Source organism: Engraulis encrasicolus, chromosome 5, assembly GCF_034702125.1.
Source record: "Engraulis encrasicolus isolate BLACKSEA-1 chromosome 5, IST_EnEncr_1.0, whole genome shotgun sequence".
In the NCBI taxonomy this organism is placed as follows: domain Eukaryota; kingdom Metazoa; phylum Chordata; class Actinopteri; order Clupeiformes; family Engraulidae; genus Engraulis; species Engraulis encrasicolus.
This window is the reverse complement of record NC_085861.1, coordinates 33112502-33134317: the sequence shown is the minus strand read 5'-3', so window position 1 is coordinate 33134317 and position 21816 is coordinate 33112502. Positions and strand designations below refer to the sequence as shown.

Genomic DNA, 21816 nt, shown 5'->3' with positions numbered 1-21816 from the left:
TCTGTTTGGGGGAAATATGTGCACTGATGTCTGCACCGGAATAGTCAGCCTTCCCTTTTCCATGTATTCTCGCTTGTTATCGCTATACATTTGTGAAATGATCCAGCTTACCTGTTGACATCACCCAGGAGTTGCCACCAAAATGTTTCCATTGTGAAATGTGTGTCTGCCTTATCTCATGTTTACCCGAGAAACCTAACACGATCATAGAACTGCCTTTAAAAAAAATAAAAATAAAAATAAAATAAGCGTGGGTGCTAGTGTGGAAACTGATTCAGTGGTCAATGCCCTCAGAAAGAGGTAGGGCCTACCTGTGAATAAGATGAAACTTTTACCATCTCTAATCTTTATCAGATCATTATAATAGGAGATGCACACTTGATTTAATTTAATAGTGAGTAACAACTTGTATAGCAGGATCACCCACCCCCACATGGGCTGTTAATTCAATTATGCAGACAATGTAAAGGCAGTGTGAACATTTATTTACAACAGCATCAAGAGTATTCCATAGGAACATATTTATTGAAGACAAATATTGTAGTGAAAGAATGACGGCAATAACAATCTCTGCAACTGTCTTTTCTTTTTTTCCAGCTGCTTCAAGTCCAACAGTGATTCCCGTGTTGTCGTGCATATCCATGCTGAGTTCCTTGATGACGAAGGACACTACACCGGGGATTCAGACTGCAGTACGCATGAACCTCAACACAAGGCTTGCTGTGACCTCTTTATCTGGCTGGCTCGTCTGTGAACTGCACCAACGCCAACATTGCCTCAGTCTGCTTTGCAGGGTTCCCAAAGACCTTGTCCAGAATGAGTTCCACGAACATGAACATAACCTTTTCACACAAAACATACAGAAAAAAGCACACATATTGTTTAGAATTCTAATTCTCCTATTTTGTAGACTTAATGTGCTATTGAAGTAACGCCAATAAAAAATGTTATGTCAAATTGAGTTGAATTGAATGCATTCTTTTGAAAACTTACCAAAAGGTTGGCTTAATCTTTTGATGGTTGATGCACTATCCCTTCTTGGTCTTGGCAATTTTGAAGAAAGGTACACCTCCTGCAGGTAGCCATAGGGCCGGTTGTTCGTTTGAATTTTCATTGTAGAGGAGAGCCATCTGTAAGTACAACAGACAATTTGTGAACAGATTATACATTTTATGGTAAAGCAAATATAGAAATATCATTCACAACAGAAGTTTTCAGGGGGCCTAGTGAAGGGATCCACGCCATTATCCAAACTCATGTCCACTACTTGTGCTTGTGGCCTGATTCCCACCATCCGTGGAGAAAATAATTCAGTTTCCCTGTTATATGCAGTCAGCCTAGGCACAACAACTTTTGTGGGACTTTCCCCCATTCAACATTATGTATCTTGCAATGTCATCTCAAGGCCACAAGCAACACAAGGAAGGACAGGAGTTAGTGGAAAGAACATATGATGGTAGGTGTTTCTTGCCATTTAAAGCACACAACTTGATGATCCACAATGATCAACAATGATCCACAATAAGGCTCTCAAACTCAAAGACAAGTGAGTCAGAACAGGCAGAAATGGCATGGGAACACTCCAAAATGTTATTAGTCACATGTTTTTTTAAAATAATTTAAAAAGCGGATGGCTTGAGGAAAAAAACTTGCGCAGTCTCTCTAATCTGCATTTTTCACTGGTCAGTAAACCAAAATGTTGTAGGCCTATAAGATGCCGTCATCTTCCCCGGGTATTTCAGTGTAATTTCTGATGTGGCTCAGTAGACCTGCATAGTGTTGTCATATTTCTGATTCCAATCAATGACTGCACCATACCCTGATACAGTTTTATTACCTGTTAAATGTTTTGACCTGTAACTTACATAGTGGAATGACTAATCATCACACAACCAAGGGAAAAAATGAATGAACCGTTTTGAAGCTACACAACAGTAGCTACGTTGGAAATACAGTAGGCTACATACATTTACTCCATGGCTGGGGCAGCAATGTCTTCAAGGATAACTGGTGTGGCTGTAGTCCAGGTGGCAATGCAGTCTGTCTGGCAGGCAGCATCCATGAACCATATGTCTGAACGTGTACACTTATTGTGGTGGCCTGTGAAGACAACAACACTCAATGAGATTCAGAAATACCCAATGCACTAATATGCACCCACCCACCCATTATGCCACATCATGTTCTGCATAGTTAGAAGACATTGTGAGGGACAAAAGAGTGAGTCTTCTAAACGAAAGCACACATGTTTGCATTACTGCCCCAGTAACCAGCTTTGTTCACAATTTCAAGTGGACACACAAAGGAAATAGGAGGAATCCATGGTATAACATTATGATAACTATTAGGTTATTTCACACGTTATAAGAGGGTAGTGGGTAAATGAATGTAGTACTGACAACTACAACACATAGGCCCTATTGCTATCAGCGAGTGTCTGCATGCACTCACTAACACTGATGTAACAGCACTGGGTGTTAGTGATTGTAAGCTTATACATTCATAACAACTGCCATTAGGCATTGTGTCGGTGGTTGCGAGCAGGGATATTCACAGTTGCGATTCTCTTTTAAGTGTGCACCCTGACGTCAAAATCGGACACACGGCAGTCGAGTTTGAGCCTGGCTAAGGGTATTGGTAAACTCCATAGAATTAATACATTGTATTAGTTCTATGGGTAAACTCAACGAGACGCAGATAACACATCTCGTGGTTCGAAATCCGAGCATTTAATAAACTGACGACGTGACGAGCCAAGACTGACTGCTCAAAACTGTGCTACAAGCAAGCCAAGGAGGGTGTCAAGGGTAGCCAGCAAGTTACGTTGCTACTGTAAACACTCAAACCAGGCACATAGCCATGACACCCCATCGCGTAACCCACACAACAGTGTGCAAAAACCCTTGCGATACAGTAGTTACACATGCATCATGAAAATAATAATCTGGTTAAAAAATACAGTACTTTAGGCATTGCGATTCCACGATAGCAAAACGACAACAATTCACGGTGTCTTCTTACACTCAATGACAACTGTTGATGGAAACATCCTGATAGCACTGGAGTAATTTCCCAGCGGTAGCCAAAATGGTTCAAAATAAATGTGCATGTCCCTCTTGAAAAGTGAACGAAAGCTACATTAATTTATGGTTTCGAGGTCAGAGCAGAGATTACACCGGGTGTTAATGTTATACTTCACAGTCATTTTCCAGACTAAACTCAGTTGATCAGAGCGTAATGCTTGCTTTTGGTGTGTTTGTAGGGCAGACTACCAGTACCATGGTTCAGGAAATTGTTCGTGCTAGCTGCACATAGCCAAGATAGCCTTTATAATGGGTGACACCCGCGTAGCATAGCAAAATTAAGTAATCTGGTCATGTGTTTAAATTTACACCGGGAACGTTATACTTCACAGTCAGACTAAACTCAGTTGATCAGAGCGTAATGCTTGCTTTTGGTGTGTTTGTAGCGCAGAGTACCATTGGTCCAGGAAATTGTTCGTGCTAGCTGCACATAGCCAAGATAGCTATTGCAACGCTAATGGGTGGCACCCATAGCATAGCAAAATGAAGTAATCTGGTCATTAACACTATTTATAATCCATTCACTTACTTGTTCGGAGCTTGCGGATCCCGCAGGGAGACCTGGTACGGATCCATGTCATGCTGTGCGAACCTGGCCCTGTACTGTCCCAAATTGTGGAAACACTCGTCCCGAAAATGCTTCCCACAAAAAACGCCTTCGGTAGTTTCGTTGGCAAATTATTTGGGTAAATAAAACCAAGCCACTGTGTCTTCAGGGGCTCTCCCATATGCAGTGAAAACAGGCTTTTCCCCATATTATCACATCCTCCATGTTTCAGTTGCTTAGGCGCCGCCATTTTTCTTGTCTGTTGAACTTGCTCTTCTCTGCTGATGTGATGGGCGGGCAATCCATAGTGGGTGGAAACAGTGTCTAGCTCTATTGGTGGATCCCAGAAACAGGGCGTTGATCATTTTTCCCTTTGCTACGTAGAGAAGGGAAGGCCCAATCAGCGCGCCACCTGGACGCGCCTTTTTTCAAATCTTGACCGAATGCAGGACAGCTCAGTAAACACCTTATGAAAATGTTAACCCCTGGGGTGACTTAAGGAGGCCTCAGGAACTCATTTTAAGGTCTAAAAACCTTATTAAGTGAAGATTTCATGCCATGGGACCTTTAATAAATGTACTACAGCAATACAGCTGCAGTATACACATGTAAGCAGTAAAACTCATTTAATATATTGAATCCTGTAAATTACAGTAATAATTAATGAACAAGGGATGTTATTTCCAACATTCAACAACACATGCTTTGCTTCTCACCAAAGCATTTCTCAGAATCAGAATATCTTTTCCAAACTCATACATTATTTCTTTACATTTCCAATTTTAATTGGTCTGTGTGAAGTAGTTGTAGTGTTAAGTGCAAAAGTTGTCAGCAATGGTCACGGGAAAGATACCTTCAGGAAGCACAAGTTGCATTTTACGAGCAATATTTTCAAGCCATAATTATGCTGTGTAAGACTCTTTAAAATGTGACATGTTTTTGCTTCATTGTGATATGAATGAGGACCAATCAATGCCAAATACTTAATTAGAGTTTTCAAGAGGCTTATACATATCAAACAAGGCTGACGAGCACTCTTGAAATCGCTATTGGACCCTTATCATTTCAATGGTTAACCAAGATTTGTTGTTATGGGGACGAACTAAACATGAAATTGAAAGCAGGAATTGAATGAACCAACATAAAACTCAAACGTTTGCAATATTATTTCTTATCAAGCAATAGCTAAGGGCACAGGATGCCAACTTTCTCTAGTTTACGCAAATTGCTCCCTTACGTTGCTACTGTGTAAACATAGGCCCCACGTGTGAATACCAGAGCGTCATACCCTCATGAAAAAGTCTGTTTCTGACCATCTAAGTATCAACATGCATATTATTTGGCAGTGCTCTTCCTGTGCCACCTGGCACAAGGAAGAAGATGGCGATCCCGCTGCTGGGTTGTAAACTGTCCCATGGCCTCCCTCATATCCCCTGAGTAAACTGTCCAATGGCCTCCCACATATCCCCTGATGTACTGGTAAGTCTGCTGGCATCTCCTCCATGCTCTAGACATTGTGCTGGGGGATACAGCAAACTGACTTGGAGTTGAACTATGTTACATGGTGTTCCCTTTATTTTTTGGATAGTGTAAGCCTATTTGGTTACGTACAAAGGTATTTATTGATGTGTTCATTAATTCAAGCTATTATTCATCAACAATCATTTTTACTTCCAAGTTTTAGTCTGATTATTTTAGTTCGAGATATAAAGGCATTTAAAAAAGATTTGGTTTTCACAATGCATTGAAACCATCTGCACTAAGAGCCTAAAATTTTTTTGAGAAACACTGCTCTACATCAGTGTTGAACTGACACTGTATTTTACAGAAGGCCCAAATAAAGGAACTGTCCTGGTGAATCATGGCCATGTCTGGCTAGCCTGGTGACGCCATCCTATGTACTCCACCCAAGATTTTGGCTCCGCATATAGTCTGACGAAACCCCTGTAGCTTGGTTCGCTCACTGTAAAGCCAATCAGTAAACAGTCAAGAGTTGTGACGCAGAACTCACCCGCGAAGTCCGTTACTGATTGGTTAAGGTAACACTATTAACACTTTTGTTTTCTCATTTGTATGCTTTTGCAACACTATATCGTAACAGTCATGCTAATTAAGCACAATATGGGCTTTTAATTTGAATTCAGAATCCAATTAATTTAAATGGAAAAGTAAAATCAGACCATCTCTCACCCTCCACGGAGACGGATTCCTCTTCCTCTCTTCCACAAGTGATCCCATGCTCTATATATGGGCAGTCATGGGTGAGCAGTTAGGGCATCAGACTTGCATCCCAGAGGTTGCTGGTTCGACTCTCAACCCGCCAGGTTGGTGGGGGTAGTAATCAACCAGTGCTCTCCCCCATCCTCCTCCATGACTGAGGTACCCTGAGCATGGTACCGTCCCACCGCCCTGCTCCCCATGGGCCGCCACTGAGGGCTACCCCCTTGCACAGGTGAGGCATAAATGCAATTTTGAGTTTCCCAATGGGCTTTCACTTTCACTTTTATATGGAACACCTCACTGTCCTCCCACCTCAGATAAAAACACACACACACACATACACACACACACATACACATAAGCACACACACGCACTCACGCACGTAAGCACACGCACACGCACACACACACATACACACGTACACAGAGAGACGCGTCATATAATAATAATAATAATACATTTATTTTGTATATCGCTTTTCAAGACACTCAAAGACGCTTTAAATAACATATAACATAAAGACAAACACATTTCAAACACAAAGACATACAGGGACTCAACAAAAGTACAACAAGTAGACGGAGTGGATGGTTTTAGGTCCATTGTGATATGGAGCAGTAGGTGTTGTGGAGAGGTTAGCAGACGATGAGGGCAGAGATGGAATCAGTTCTATCCAGTTCGAATCAAAGACCCTATCGCGGCAGCGAGTTCGGCAGAGGTAGGTAGCCGAACAAGCAGGTGAAGTCACAGCTGAGAAATGCCACAGACGGAGCCGCGGACACGGCGACTGGGGCGGCAGCTTGTAGTGAAACGGCATGGCGGGGTCCGCGGAGACGCCGGTGCAGACAGGAGGAGACGCGCTGGGTGTTGTAAGGCCACGAGCCGGTGAAGCCAACAACTGGGCTGGCTTAACAGCAGTCAGCTGTAAACTCCTCATTCAGCGACGGAAAATCCCACACCACCTCTTCCCTTCCTGCCATCCAAGCACTGCCAGCCTCAAACAAGCATGCTGTAACAACCTCTGCCTTCAGAAACCAATGTCAGAGTTCGTTTTTTTTCTTATGTCAAGAGTTCCCTATCAAAATTCCTGCCTTGTCTTTTTGGTGCAATACCAAAACCCGCCACTAGCCAGAATGGTGCTGTCAAACTATATTTTGTATAAAACCAAAGAAGAAGCCAGCATTATGGCGGAGCCAAGTATCCAGCTGATTTTCTCTGGAGAACTTTTCCCGTGTGTTTTGTTATTTTTCTCATACAAGTTGTCACTCTCGCTGTTGCACTGGGAGCCAGAAATCTTTCCTGTGGATTATCTGCAAGACCAACACACTTTACTAAGGTAACTCTGTTCTCTGCCTTAGAAACGGATTATTACCTCAGAAGAGAAAGTTTGCTGCTTGCTGAGGAAATCCCGGACTGGAGTATGCTAGCGCTACGGATCTGGTAGGCCCTCAGACTCTGACTGATCGTGACATTGACTATCTTTCTTTTTCTTTTTCTTCGTTCTTCAAGATGTGACTTTGCTGCTGTTGGGATTTATTCTTTGAGGGTGGATGTAAAGACTGTATTGGAACTGTTCGTTTTTGCGTGGTGAATCTAAATGGGAAAGATGTTGTTTTCGTATGGAAAGGATTTTGGTGATGGACTGAACTCGTTACTGCTCTGAACTGAACTACACTGTATGAACTGAATGAACTTTTGGGTGAACAATATACTGCTGCAAGCATGAAATTTGGTTGGTTGCTGAGTGTCCTTTTTGATGTTTAATGCTCTATTGACAAGTGTTGCGCTACTACTTTGGGATATTTAATTTAAAAAGGGTACATGTTGCATTTTATGCTCATTTAGCTGCATGCATTATACATGTAATCTAGTGACGGTTTTCCGACCTGACGTGACTTAAAACTCACTTCCTTAAAAAATTATTGACAGTTTTTAGGCTGTCTGGCACCCCGGCAAACTTTGAAGGAAAAACCGTTACATAAAATGGCACCCCAGATGGGACCTGCCTGGCGAAGGAAATTATCTTTTTGCAACAATTTTTTTTTTGTACAAGGATACCAGCACTAGCAACATATTTCAGTACATTGTGTTTGCTTCAGTGGCTACTCCAGTTAGTAGCCTGCCCAAAATGGCTACCAAAAAAGGGCCTGTCACGCAAACCAGCCAAGCTGGGGTTCAAGTCCCACAATCCCAAGGCCCGGTGATTTCTTCCACTACAGCTGTTCAAAAAAATGTGTCATCTTCAGACAGAATCCCTCATGCTATTTACACCATGCCAACTGCTGTTACCACTGCAACTCCGTCTACCTTACCCCCTGGGCTGCTGACTCACATGAATCCCACAGTGCATTTGCCGCCTACTGTTCATCAGTTATCTACTGTTCAACAGCCACCTACTACTCAGAAGCCGTCTTCTGGTCAGTTACCATCCACTACTCATCAGCTACCCACAGCCCCATTACCCACCTCCCTACCCCCTATTCAAGCTTTGGGAAACCAAACCATGCAAAAGCCACCCTTGCAACACTCACCTCCTGTTAGTGGAGCAACTGCAATGAATGATCGTTACGACACCAATCACTCTGTTGTGGACATGGAATTATTGGAAAACACATCAATGCAGTTTATGACCTCAGCCTTGCCTACAGCTCCACACTCCTCCACAGTAAACTTCCCTGCAGCACAAAGCTCTGTTTCTAATTTCAGTGTACAACTACTTATGGATGCTGTGAGCAGCAATCATCAAAATGTGATGACTACATTGAGTCGCCATGCAATGGAGATGCGGAAAGAAATGGATGTTCACACACGACAAGTCACAAACATGTCTGTGAAGGGGGCAGAGGATACGAAACATATGTTGAGACAGCAATTGGATTATGTCAGTCCAAGCACCGTTAGCCACATCGTTGCACGAGATTCATTCAAGACTTAATGATTGCTCGCAGCAGCTCGGTTCATTATCAATGAATGCTAATTCCTGGAGCCCCCTGCAGGCTAACCTTGGTCACTGCACGCAACCTCTGGATGGATTGGCCCTAGATATTGCCCAGCTCAAGTCTACAATGGAATTAGGTGGAAAGACTCCTAATGTGTCTGCTCAGACAAACCCCTCCTCACCGTATGTAGGCACAACGGATGATCAATGCCTAGCTGCCCAACTGCCCAGTGACAGGCCACCACTCCAGTCCACCATTAATTCGGGTCCATCATTTTGTTCCCCTGATGACCAGAACATGTCTAGGCCGCCACGAGGGCCTTATACTGGAAAGAAACCTATTAAAATTCAATTTCCTTTTTTGGGAGAGCAGAGGACACCTCAGACCCCCTACTGTATCTTGAAAAGTGTCATGATTATCTGGCTTTGCATCCTCTTTCTGATGAAGAGCTGCTTGCCACCCTGAGAAATGTGTTACATGGAACTGCAAGAGATTGGTGGGACGTTGCTAGGGCTGACATTGCAACATGGAGTTCTTTTGAGCGCAGCTTTCTGTCTTCATTTCTCTCAGATATTTATGAGGATGAACTTGTAGAAAGAGTGAGGACTCGTGTTTAACGGGAGAATGAAAGCATCCGGGACTTCGCCTATATGTATCGCGCCCTATGCAAACGTTGGAACCCTGCAATTCAGGAGGAGGAAGTCATTAAGTTGATCCTAAAGAACATCAACCCTCAACTTGCAAGTCAATTGAGAAGCAACGGTGTCAAGACTGTGGATGGTTTGGTCCGCCTGGGGCAACAATTGGAGAGAGACAAGGAGAATCAGCGTCAATATAAACAAAAGATCCAGTCTGCTTCCCAACCCCGACTACCCAACCCTGCACAGAGTTCGCCATCCACGTCTAAGCCACCCCAACCATACTGTTGGCGTTGTAAGGGGTCGCACGCACCTGCCTCTTGCTCCCAAATGACTTCTAGTCACAAAAAGCCCTATAAATCTTCTCCACCTCAACCAGGTTCAAGCGCTGCTGATACACAAGCTGCTGTTTCAGTTGGTCATGATAATCTCACAGACGACTCTCTTCCATCTGGTACTCTGAGTGTGCCTCTGCAGTTAACTGTTCCACTGAGGATCGAGTCCTGGAAGGGCCCAGCAATGTTGGATACTGGCTCATCCTACACCCTGCTAAATGAAAAGCTGTGGTTAAACGTGCGTAAGCCAAATGATGAACTCAAGCCATGGACTACAGGTCCCATTTATCTGGCAGATGGTGGTGCCCGTGAACCCCTTGGTTGGGGTGAAGTAGAGTTGACTGTGCAATCAGCTCCAGTTACTCTACCAGTGGCAGTTCTCGGTGCACAGACACTGGCTTTTCCTGTTGTTCTTGGGCTAGATTACATCTTCTTTACTGGCCTGCAAGTTGATGTCAGGAACAATGTGTACTGGTTTCAACCCCATGAAAGGTTCTCCTTCCTGCAGGAAGGTGCCTCACTCAAAGAGTGGCACCCCTCAGTTGCACTCTTTTCTGCCATGGCCCCACACCCCCTATGTGCTGATGAGACTGACCTTATAGGCATGGCCTGTCGTGATGCTTGTCTTGAGGGGGGGGAGAGACAACAGCTAATGTTGCAGTTGAAACAGAACAGTGATGTGTGCACCAATGCGTTGGGTCAAACAAATGTGCTAAGCCACAAAATCTACGTGAGTCATGAGGTTCCAATTAGGCAAAAGCCTTACCGAGCTTCTCCGGTGAAACAAAAAATTATGGATGACCTCATTCAAGAAATGTTGAAGGCAGGTGTCATTGAACCTTCCTCTTCTGCATGGGCATCACCTGTAGTTTTAATCCCCAAGAAGACTGGTGGATACAGATTCTGTGTGGATTACAGGAAATTGAATTTGGTCACTCAAACAGATGCCTACCCCATTCCGACAATCCAGGAAATACTGGAGTCTCTCACTGGAGCAGTGGTATTCTCCACTCTTGATCTCAACAGCGGGTATTGGCAAGTCCGGATGGATGGAAGTTCCACGGATAAGACTGCGTTCATATCCCGCAGCGGCCTTTACCATTTCAAGGTTATGCCGTTTGGACTCAAGAATGCTCCCGCTAGCTTCCAGCGATTAATGGAGAAGGTGTTGGGGGAATTGCGAGGGAAAATATGCTTTGTGTACCTCGATGACATAATCATATACTCCGCCTCCATAGAGCAACATTTCCTGGACGTCCAAGCTGTCCTTGACAAACTACGAAAAGCTCACCTCACGGTGAACATGAAGAAAACCCACTTTTTTCGTCCCTCATTGAAGTTCCTCGGACATGTGGTATCCGCAACAGGCATCGCTGTCGATCCAGCCAAAACACAGGCTGTTCAGGAGTTTCCGGTACCTAGGAACTTGAAAGAACTTCAGAGGTTCCTTGGCATGGCTGGATGGTATCATCGGTTTGTGCCCAATTTCTCAAAACTGGCTGATCCTCTAAATGCACTTAAGAGGAAGGGAGCGAAGTTTACCTGGACCCCGGAGTGCCAGGCCTCCTTTGATGCTCTAAAACAGTACTTGGTCTCTCCACCCATCCTGGGTCACCCCAACCTCAGTCTGCCCTTCACTGTGTACACTGACGCAAGCGATGTAGGACTGGGGGCTGTGCTTGTGCAGCGCACCGATTCGGGAAGTGAAGAGATTCTTGCCTTTGGCAGCCGTGCCCTCAATTCAGCCGAACGCAATTACTCAGCCACCGAAAAAGAATGTCTGGCAGTGGTATGGTCCCTTGAAAAGTGGAGATATTACCTGGAGGGCAGACATTTCAGTAGTAGAGTAGAGTAGAGTAACTTTATTGATCCCCAGGGGGAAATACAGGTATCCAGTAGCTTACATAAATACACAAATACACAAAAGCCCACATGGACATTTCAAGACAAAAATAAACACAGGAATAGTCATCAGGGTGGGGTAAATAAAATAAAATAATAGAGATAATAAATGTAGAAAAGGTAATTGTGCAAAAAGACATTCTGTGAGTTGGGATAGACCAATGCAGAAAAACATACTCTGTCAGTTAAGGTAGACAACAAGTGTTGATGGATACATCTATGATATAGTATACCAGGGGTGCTCAACTGGCGGACCTAGGTCCAGATGCGGACCCAAACGCAATGTCATCCGGACCAAGACAAAATCCATCTGTATTTAATATGTATAAATTATACATGAGATTTCGCTGCCATGCGATCTATAGGTGCATTTCTGCGAAGCCAGTCTTATGACAAATAAAAGTATCATAACTATGTCAACTCAGTGAGTGAGCAAGAGGCCAGTGCGGCCAGCGAGTGAGGCTATTGGACCCTGGAAACATACGAAATTTGGCGAGTGGACCTTTTCAGTTTCTAGTTGAGCACCCCTGTAGTATAGTATGTAGATGTAGGCAGTGTACAGAGTATGATAGGGGTTAAAAATTCTTACAATGTCACAGTAAAGTACAGGCCAGTGACCATTTCACAGTGGTCACTGATCATTCATCCCTCATCTGGGTCTTTAAGACTCAAAAACCCAGCACCCGTCTCATACGCTGGGCTCTGAGACTACAGGAGTTCTCTTTCTCTGTGGAGTACCGTAAAGGGAAATACAATACTGTACCCGATGCCCTCTCCAGAGCTCCAACTGACCACATTAAGCCAACTGCCTTGACATGTGCTGCAGTCATGCCTGCCCAGAAAGAGGACAGAGAGGAGTTGCCCATAACAGATGATGTTCTTTGGCAAGCCCAGCAATCTGATCCGGAGATCATGAAAGTCTATGATGAAATCCTGACCTCTGGAGATGTGGATGTTAGCGAGGTTACCAGATTTACCATCATTGAGGATAAAGTGTTCCGGGTGGTTACCTTGCCCCACAAAATCCAGTACCAAGCTTACATTCCAGAAAACCTTAGAACCCAGCTCCTGGAGTTTTTTCATGCGCATCCCCTGTCTGGCCACTTGGGTCGATTCAAAACCTACAAACGAATAAATGCCCTGGCGTACTGGCCCAACCTTAGTGTCGACGTGAAGAAGTTTGTCCAGAACTGTTACACCTGTCCGCTTTACAAACCTGAATGCAGGCGTCCACCTGGAAAACTGGAACAAACCATCGTCAGCCGACCCTGGGAGATGTTAGGTGTGGACTTGATGGGCCCCTTACCAAGAAGCTCGTCAAATAACGTCCACCTACTGGTTTTTGTCGACTACTACTCTCGTTGGGTGGAGCTATTTCCCCTACGCACTGCCACAGCTGAGACTGTGTCTCGAGTTCTCATCAAAGAGATTCTGACTCGCTGGGGTGTTCCGGACTACCTCCTATCTGACCGAGGGTCCCAGTTTGTCTCTGACCTCTTCCAGACTGTTTGCCGCCAATGGGGACTTAAACACAAAATGACGACGGCCTATCATCCCCAGACAAACATGACTGAGAGGGTAAACCGCACCCTGAAGACTATGATCTCCTCCTACGTTGGTAACCATCACAAACACTGGGACAAACACCTCCACGAATTCCGGTTTGCCTTAAACACTGCTGTCAGTGAGTCTACCGGCGTGACGCCTGCAGAGGTGAACCTCAATCGGCTACTCCGAGGACCCTTGGACATGTTGTTGCAGCCACCAGGAAGTAGCACTCCAGCCTGCTCTCCCGAATCTCCCGTCTACAAAAAAGCTGCAGAAATGAGCCAGATGAAAAATTATGTGGATCAGAAGCTTATTAAGGCTCGGGAGAAACAAAAGGCACACTACGACAAAACCAGGAGGGACGTGCTCTATGAGGAACAGGATCGAGTCTGGATGCGGTCACACCCCTACTCTAAGGCAGAAAAAGCTTTTTCTGCCAAGCTGGCTCCCAAATGGCAAGGCCCATATCGCATTGTAAGGCAACTAACCCCTCTCAACTATGAGATCGTTCTGGAAGAAACTGGCGAAGACCTCAGAGTGACCCATGTGTCACGTTTGAAACCTTGTTATCCAACTGCTAAGGAAGTGGAAGATGATCAAAGATCCAAGGTCTTACAACTCTTTTTAGAGGAAAGCGAGGACGACGAGTTCCTTGGATTCCATTCAACTCAGAGTGATGATGTCAAAAGTTCTCTCCTACCAGTCTTTAAGGAGGCTGATTCTTCGCTTACTGACTGTCTTGCTCAAAGGAAACGAGTATGGGAAATACTTGCAGAGAGCAGTGATGATGAAGATTTTCAAGGATTCCTAAGTGAGGACCTTGATTAAGACGCCTCACCATATAGTGCGGCTTTTTCCAGGAGGGGAGGAATGTAACAACCTCTGCCTTCAGAAACCAATGTCAGAGTTCGTTTTTTTTTCTTTTTTTTTCCTATCAAAATCTCTGCCTTGTCTTTTTGGTGCAATACCAAAACCCACCACTATCCAGAATAGCGCTGTCACACTAGATTTTGTATAAAACCAAAGAAGAAGCCAGCATTATGGCGGACGGGACTCACTAGTTCGACGCCCTTTCGTGATTTACCGCTTACGTCATACGACCCTAAACCTAATCCTAACCCTAACCTTAACCCTAAACCTAACCCTAAACCTAACCCTAACCTTAACCCTAACCCTAACCTTAACCCTAAACCTAACCCTAACCTTAAATCGCTTGTTTGAAATGTTTGATTACCATGTGAAGTCACGAGAGGGCGTCAAACTAGTGAGTCCCTATGGCGGACCCCGGTTTCCAGCTGATTTTCTCTGGAGAACTTTTCCCGTGTGTTTTGTTATTTTTCTCATACAAGTTGTCACTCTCGCTGTTGCACTGGGGCCAAAAATCTTTCCTGTGGATTATCTGCATGCAAGACCAACACACTTTACTAAGGTAACTCTGTTCTCTGCCTTGGAAACGGATTATTACCACAAAAGAGAAAGTTTGCTGCTTGCTGAGGAAATCCCGGACTGGAGTATGCTAGCGCTACGGATCTGGTAGGCCCTGACTCTGACCGATCGAGACATTGCTATCTTTCTTTTTCTTTTCCTTCGTTCTTCAAGATGTGACTTTGCTGCTGTTGGGATTTATTCTTTGAGGGTGGATGTAAAGACTGTATTGGAACTGTTCGTTTTTGCGTGGTGAATCTAAATGGGAAAGATGTTGTTTGTATGGAAAGGATTTTCTTGGTGATGGACTGAACTTGTTACTGCTGTGAACTGAACTTCACTGTATGAACTGAACAAACTTTTGGGTGAAGAATATACTGCAAACATGAAATTTGGTTGGTTGAGTGTTCTTTTTGATGTTTAATGCTCTATTGACAAGTGTTGCGCTACTACTTTGGGATATCTAATTTAAAAAAGGGTACATGTTGCATTTTATGCTCATTTGGCTGTATGCATTATACATGTAATGTTGTGACGGTTTTCCGACCTGACGTGACTTAAAACTCACTTCCTCACATATGCTGGCACGCACACACACACACACACACACAGACACTGTGAACTGTGAACTGAACTTCACTGTATGAACTGAATGAACTTTGGGGTGAACAATATACTGCAAACATGAAATTTGGTTGGTTGCTGAGTGTCCTTTTTAATGTTTAATGCTCTGTTGACAAGTGTTGCGCTACTACTTTGGGATATTTAATTTAAAAAAGGGTACATGTTGCATTTTATGCTCATTTGGCTGTATGCATTATACATGTAATGTTGTGACGGTTTTCCGACCTGACGTGACTTAAAACTCACTTCCTCACATATGCTCGCACGCACACACACACACACACACACACACACAGACACAGACACACACACACACACACACACACACACACACACACACACACATTCACTCACACACACACACACACACACTCATACATGCACACACACACACACTCGTGCACACACGCACGCATGTACACACACACACACACACACATACACACACACACACACACACACACACTCACACATGCACACACACATGCATGCACGCACGCACGTACACACACACACACACACACACACACACACACACACACACAGACTCGTCATATCCCACCACCTCTTCCCTGGCTTCCTGCCATGCAAGCATTGCCAGCCTCAGCGTCAGATGATGAGGGTTCACACCGAGTTCAGTCTGAGCAACAACATTACCCGAAGGAGACGAGGCACAGAGGTCAGACCCAGTGCCAGAACAATTGCCCACAGGGCCCCAAGGCAAGAGACTGATGGGACTCCCAAACAACTTCCCAAGGTTACAATAGGGCCCTCATCACCAATACAGGAGGGCCCCAGGCCCTGGGGCAAATGCCCTGCTTGCTCTTCCTATAGCTTTGCCCCTGATCAGACCAGGGAACATAGTGGAGGTTTAGTTTAGGCCAGGGGTGTCAAACTCGTTTCGGCCCAGGGGCCACATACAGCCAATTTGATTTTACGTGGGCAGTAACCTGTAATGTAACATCACAAAACGGATTCAGACTGCCGTCAATCATCTGGAAGTGGCTGACAGTGGGTACATATATCAGGAGCAGTGACTGTGAATGGTGTGAGTCACAGTGCAAGCGTGCTGAGCTAAAGGCTCGGTCCGATAGCCGATAGCACTGTATTGAGGCTTCGGAAGGGAGGTTGAGACTTCGGGAGGTTATATAGGGTACATGTCTATTGTCCCGTCTCCTTTGTGTGTACAGGAGAACATTGTGATTGTGATTGTTCACAGTCAACATGACCTCAGAGGGAAGTCCCTCAGCGTGAAGTCATCACTTCTAGTGAAGTGGATTAACAAATGTACCGTTATGGAAGTGAGAAAAGCGCCAGAGTTTGCATGGTGTTTCTTTTGGGTATATGTCGTAATTGTTGCCTAGTAACTCTCGGAAAATAACTTTCTAACAGGAATATTTTCTGTATACTGTACATGCTGTAGGTAAAAATACAATGTTTTTTTTAATTGTTATTTCTGTACATGTACCATGTAAATCGTGAATATATTGGTGTAATAATTTACATACATCAAGATTGGATATTATTTATTATAATAATGTATATATAATAATTATTGCAGTCCAAAACAATACATATGACCCCTATACAACTAAATAGTATACTATGTCACTGCATGATACTGACTGGGCTGCAACACCAAAGCTCGTTGGAGTTTAATGTGGCCAATTACCCTGATTGACTTTATAGATGTGGATGTAATTAACATCTACAAACTGCACCTGGAAGATTGTGAAGACAATCACTCAGATGATGTATAGGTTATGTTGACAAAAAAACTTTAATCCCATTTATAGGATTTTGCTTTTTTGGGGATTTTGTTAAAAATCCAAAGACTTGGTAAATGTATACCCAAACTCAGCAAAGATAAAGCAAAGGCAGTGGTAGCCTGCTTGGCCAGACTGATGAAGCTACAACAATTTGTGAAGTGTGAGAGGAAGTATGGGGGAGCTTGCGTTTATATACATGACGACAAATGTAAAATGGTGAACAAATTGAGAAGATTTAAGAATTAAGATGAGCCTTTCTCACACTAAACTATGGTGAGAATAGACTAATGCTGGCTCAGCAGCATACTGAATGGGGAAATGTCAGTACAACCAGGTGTCCAGGTATCAGCTTCTCCACCATCTAATTTCCTTTACAACAAAGATATTTTCTTATTTGAATTATAGACGTTAAATATCAAGACCTCTCCATATTTTAAAGAGCCATAAAATCACCAAATTCAAAACTTTTACAACATGAGATTAAGTGATTCTATTTCAGTCATCTTAAAGACACATTGTAGTTTACACAATATACATCTTCAGTTCAAATGAAACTTAGAAAAAGGTTTTTTTCAAATTAGTAGGCAAAGGAAAATTGTATATGTCCTATTTTTTTGCAAACAAGTCCCCACCTAATATACTCATGGCACAAGTTGCGTGTAGCTCAGGAATCATTGGTAGCGCTTTGAACTGGTTCAAGGAACAAAAACGAAAACTGGGAATTTTCTGTATTTATATGGAACTGAAACTAAACCAGTTAGGCCTATGCTTATGGTGGTTTTATGGTCTGTTACAGATATGCTTATTAAGAATAATGATAACTAGATCATACCAGGCAATTGAAACTCTTAAGACAAGGCCCTTGTGGCCTCAACTTGGCATCATACCAGAGCGTTAAGGTAACTGGAGTGATTCATCCTCAGCATTAATCATCTGAGCCAGGGGAATGGAGAGCGGTGGCTTTGCATTAATAACTGAGTTAAGACCAAATACAGTAATGACAGTTATGGGAAAGGAGAGAGATAGGGAGGGACTTCCTGATTACTGATATCTGGCTGCCAAGCTGTGGAGCTGACTTTAGATGCATGCTGATGTGTTTCACAAATGACAGGACCGTCAGGAAATGAAGTATGTGTCCATGTGTGCGGGTGGAGGGAGTTGTGGAGTGGATTGTTCCTGGATGCTGGGGACTTATCAATCAACTCGCCTGTCTGTCTGTCTGTCTGTCTGCCTCTTTCTCTCTCTCTCTCTCTCTCTCTCTCTCTCTCTCTCTCTCTCTCTCTCTCTCTCTCTCTCTTGCTCTCTCTCTATATATATTGTCTATTTGCAGGGTGCGATTTGTCTGAAAACCAGAAGGGGGGATAAGTTTGAGATTTTAAGCAAAATCAATGGAATTACATTGAACTGTGATTAAAATCATGTAAAAAGTGGTGATATCAAAACCAGAAGGGGGGACAATCGCCCCCATCCCCCCCCTACAAATCACACCCTGCCTATTTGTGTAATGGACTGTCCTCCTGTCAACTGTCATCAACTTTGTTTAGTGGCTCTGACTCATGGAACAGGCGAAGCACATTTTACTTTTGGCCAGCAGGTGGAAGCAGTGAGGTAAAGGGCAGTCCCTGGCAGCCTGTCTGTGCCATCTGTAGGTGCCTACTGGCGCTTGTCAGGTAACCACTGGAGTGAGTGATCAAAGAAAGGAAAAGGATATGAGTCTTTTATCATGAGCATTTCATGAAAATTGTGTTGTGAAATTTGTTCTATGTAAAAAGCCTCAGCTTTTCCAACAAATTAAAAACTGCATTTTGAAAGAAGTTTCCAATGTGAAACAAAATGTAGTCTTAAAAAAACGTTGTCCCCCAAAACATGAGCCTGAAAATTGGGGTCGTCGGGCCAATACGGTACTATAAGGTGTTTTCAATGGCTATCAGTGTTTCACAAGCGGAATGGTGTGGGCTAGCCTATTGGTTGCAGAATGTATCAACAGAATAGCGGAAATCTCCCACACAATACATGGGTGTGATGCAGTGCTTCCAGTGGTGAAAGTGAGTCCCCCATTTGTCACACTCTAGACCAGTGGTTCCCAAACTTTTTCAGCGGGGACCCCCTTTTGGTGATACCGCCCCTCACCACCACCTCCACCATTGCCTAGGCAATGTTTTGGCCATTAATATTACTAGATTTCCCAATAGTTTGTCTGCTAATATTGCTAAAAATCCACTGGACAGCAAATACATTGAATACTGTTACTAACTAAATTATGGCATTATGCGGTCAGCTGGTAGCCTCTTATTGCAGATGGGTTCGCCGGTGACCCTATTCACTATTTGCTGAAAATACTCAACTACATCATAACAACATTGTTATGACAGTACTGAGAGCTGTAAGTACATTAAGACATAGTCATTACAATTTTGGCGACCGTAAGGTTATAACATAGGCGCTGCACTAAGGGTGTAGCCTCTTACTGCAGCAGGGGTCGCCGGCGACCCTATTCAATTGCTGAAAATGCTTAACTACATCATAACAACATTGCCATGACATTGCAGAGAGCCATAGTCCTGCTCTAAGGGCTTAACCTGTGGATTTCCCGTTTTTATGCAATGTTCCTTTTGCCTGGGATCCCCTTCAGTACCCCCTTCAGTACCCCCTTCAGTACCTCCACAACCCCCCTAAGGGTCCCGACCCTAGACTGTACACAGTATTCACAGCATGGCACAAACGAGGAAGTGGCAGCCTTTGTTTTAACACACACACACACACACACACACACACACACACACACACACACACACACACACACACACACACACACACACACACACACACACACGCACGCACACACGCAGACACACACACACACACACACACACACACACACACACACACACGGCCTGTGGTGTTACAGCAACAGGCAGGATAGAGATGGCCAATAAGAGCCTATTTATGAAAAATGTAAAACATGGGGAGCTTGAACAATACATTGCTGCACAAACAAGACCTTTGTCTATGATAATAAAACTATACATTTTGACAATGTATACAATGTCTATTGCAAATATGTCCGCAGATCTTCGGTAGGCCTAGCTGGTGTCTGCCAGACAAATGATCTGATACCACCTGTGACAAAGTCATTGTGACTTGAAGTCTACATCGGCAGCCTATAAAGGCAAATAAATACATTGGATATTGGATATTGGAAATGGACGGCAGGCTCTCTGACTGTTCTTCAAAAAGAACATGCAGGATTTTCAGCCAGCACATAGACGGCTTTAAGGTAAAGTTAGAATGGCGAAAAAATATGATAGCTTTGCTGGCCCATCCTATGTGTGACGCAACAATGCGTATTGCGAATATGGCCGCAGACCTTTGGTAGTTGGTGTCTGCCAGACAAATGATCTGATATCACCTGTGACAAAGTCATGGTGACTTAAAGTCTACATCGGCAGACCTTCAACAAGATCATATGTGGAAGAGGACGCAGTTACCATTTCACCATGTCTGACTGCATCATGATGACTTTCAGTAGCAACAGACCATCAACAAGATGTGAGGACACACACAACAGTGTGTGTGTGTGTGTTTGTGTGTGTGTGTGTGTGTGTGTGTACCATATGTTACAAACTAGCACTACGAGAAAGTTTAATCATTAGCAGTAATAACCTTGCCTTTTGGGGCAGAGATGATTAGTTTTAGTTTTGATATCTCTATCCCTAAATTAAAAACAAAGTGATATTGAGAAAACAAAGCTAAAAGAAATGTTGGAAAAATCCATCCACCCAGTCAGAAGTTATGGGCCAAACAATTCAGCCATCTTGGATTCAGCCATCTTGAAAGTGTTGTAGCTCCGCGTTTTTGGGGATATACTAAATGACATACATGCTATTTTAAGTTGGCTAAGGAACACTTCATATGATATAATTTTGAAAATCAACATGGGTCTGGTTGAGATTTGAACTCCCAACCACCATACTGCTGATCTAGCACCTTTGCCATTGGGCCAAGCAGCTGCCTGTCAAAAGCATTCCAGCAAGACGATATTACATTGCATTGAAGAGCTGAAAAATAGACTTCTAGAATTGTAGTGCAGCTACTCGTTAAGATTAGAATGTTGAGAGAAAATGACAGTTGAGATGGAACCCTTTATTGGCAGCACCTGTTGTGATTGACTGTATGGCAGTAAGTATGGTGCTCTAAGGTAGAGGGCAGAATCAAAAACAGTTTCTAGGTTTTAAGCTTGCTGTTGTTAAAAAAAAACTAAAAAGAATTGGCACATGTCCTCTTCACAGACTGGAGTCATATGTGTGATGTTTCTAACAGTCTTTGAATAGCTGTGTATATATGGCGCTCTTTTCGCCGATCGGAATAGATCTGATCCGATTAGTCTGATCGGAATGAAGTGTATACATTACATTGAACTCGAACGTTCGAATACCTGCCACGCGCGGTTACCAGGGACAGTGGTTAGCAACAGGCCGGGCTATATGGTTGAAACTGCGATAAACATGAAAGTATCACTTGCTTTATTTATAATTTTAGTCTTTCTGAAAGTGCAGCGGGAAGCGACACTGTTGTACTTAATCTTGCGCTTACGCACAAGTGCAAAACAACGGCACTCCGACGTGCTGTTGTCATCAGATCACTTAACACCCCACAAAGAAGAAAGAAGTCTGTGGATGAGAGTACGAAGCCAGGGTTGGTGGGAGAGAGTTGTTCTGCAGGAATTCAGCGATTAAAATGGCGTTAAAATGTTAGGATAACCAGAGCTTCATTTGTTAAAATATG

At 43.7% G+C, this 21816-nt stretch overlaps 1 long non-coding RNA gene across 2 annotated transcripts; it reads right to left on the bottom strand.

Moving 5' to 3' along the window:
• Nucleotides 1–464: 464 nt before the first annotated feature.
• Nucleotides 465–4096, bottom strand: LOC134449286 (uncharacterized). 2 transcript variants are annotated; one of them, XR_010034934.1, is made up of 4 exons: nt 3613–4096; nt 1968–2100; nt 994–1130; nt 465–842 (listed from the first exon to the last, which is right to left on the bottom strand). It is a non-coding gene; the product is annotated as an uncharacterized LOC134449286 (long non-coding RNA). The 2 variants fall into 2 exon arrangements; XR_010034933.1 differs by lacking the exon at nt 3613–4096 and having other exon boundaries at nt 1968–2723.
• Nucleotides 4097–21816: the final 17720 nt, after the last annotated feature.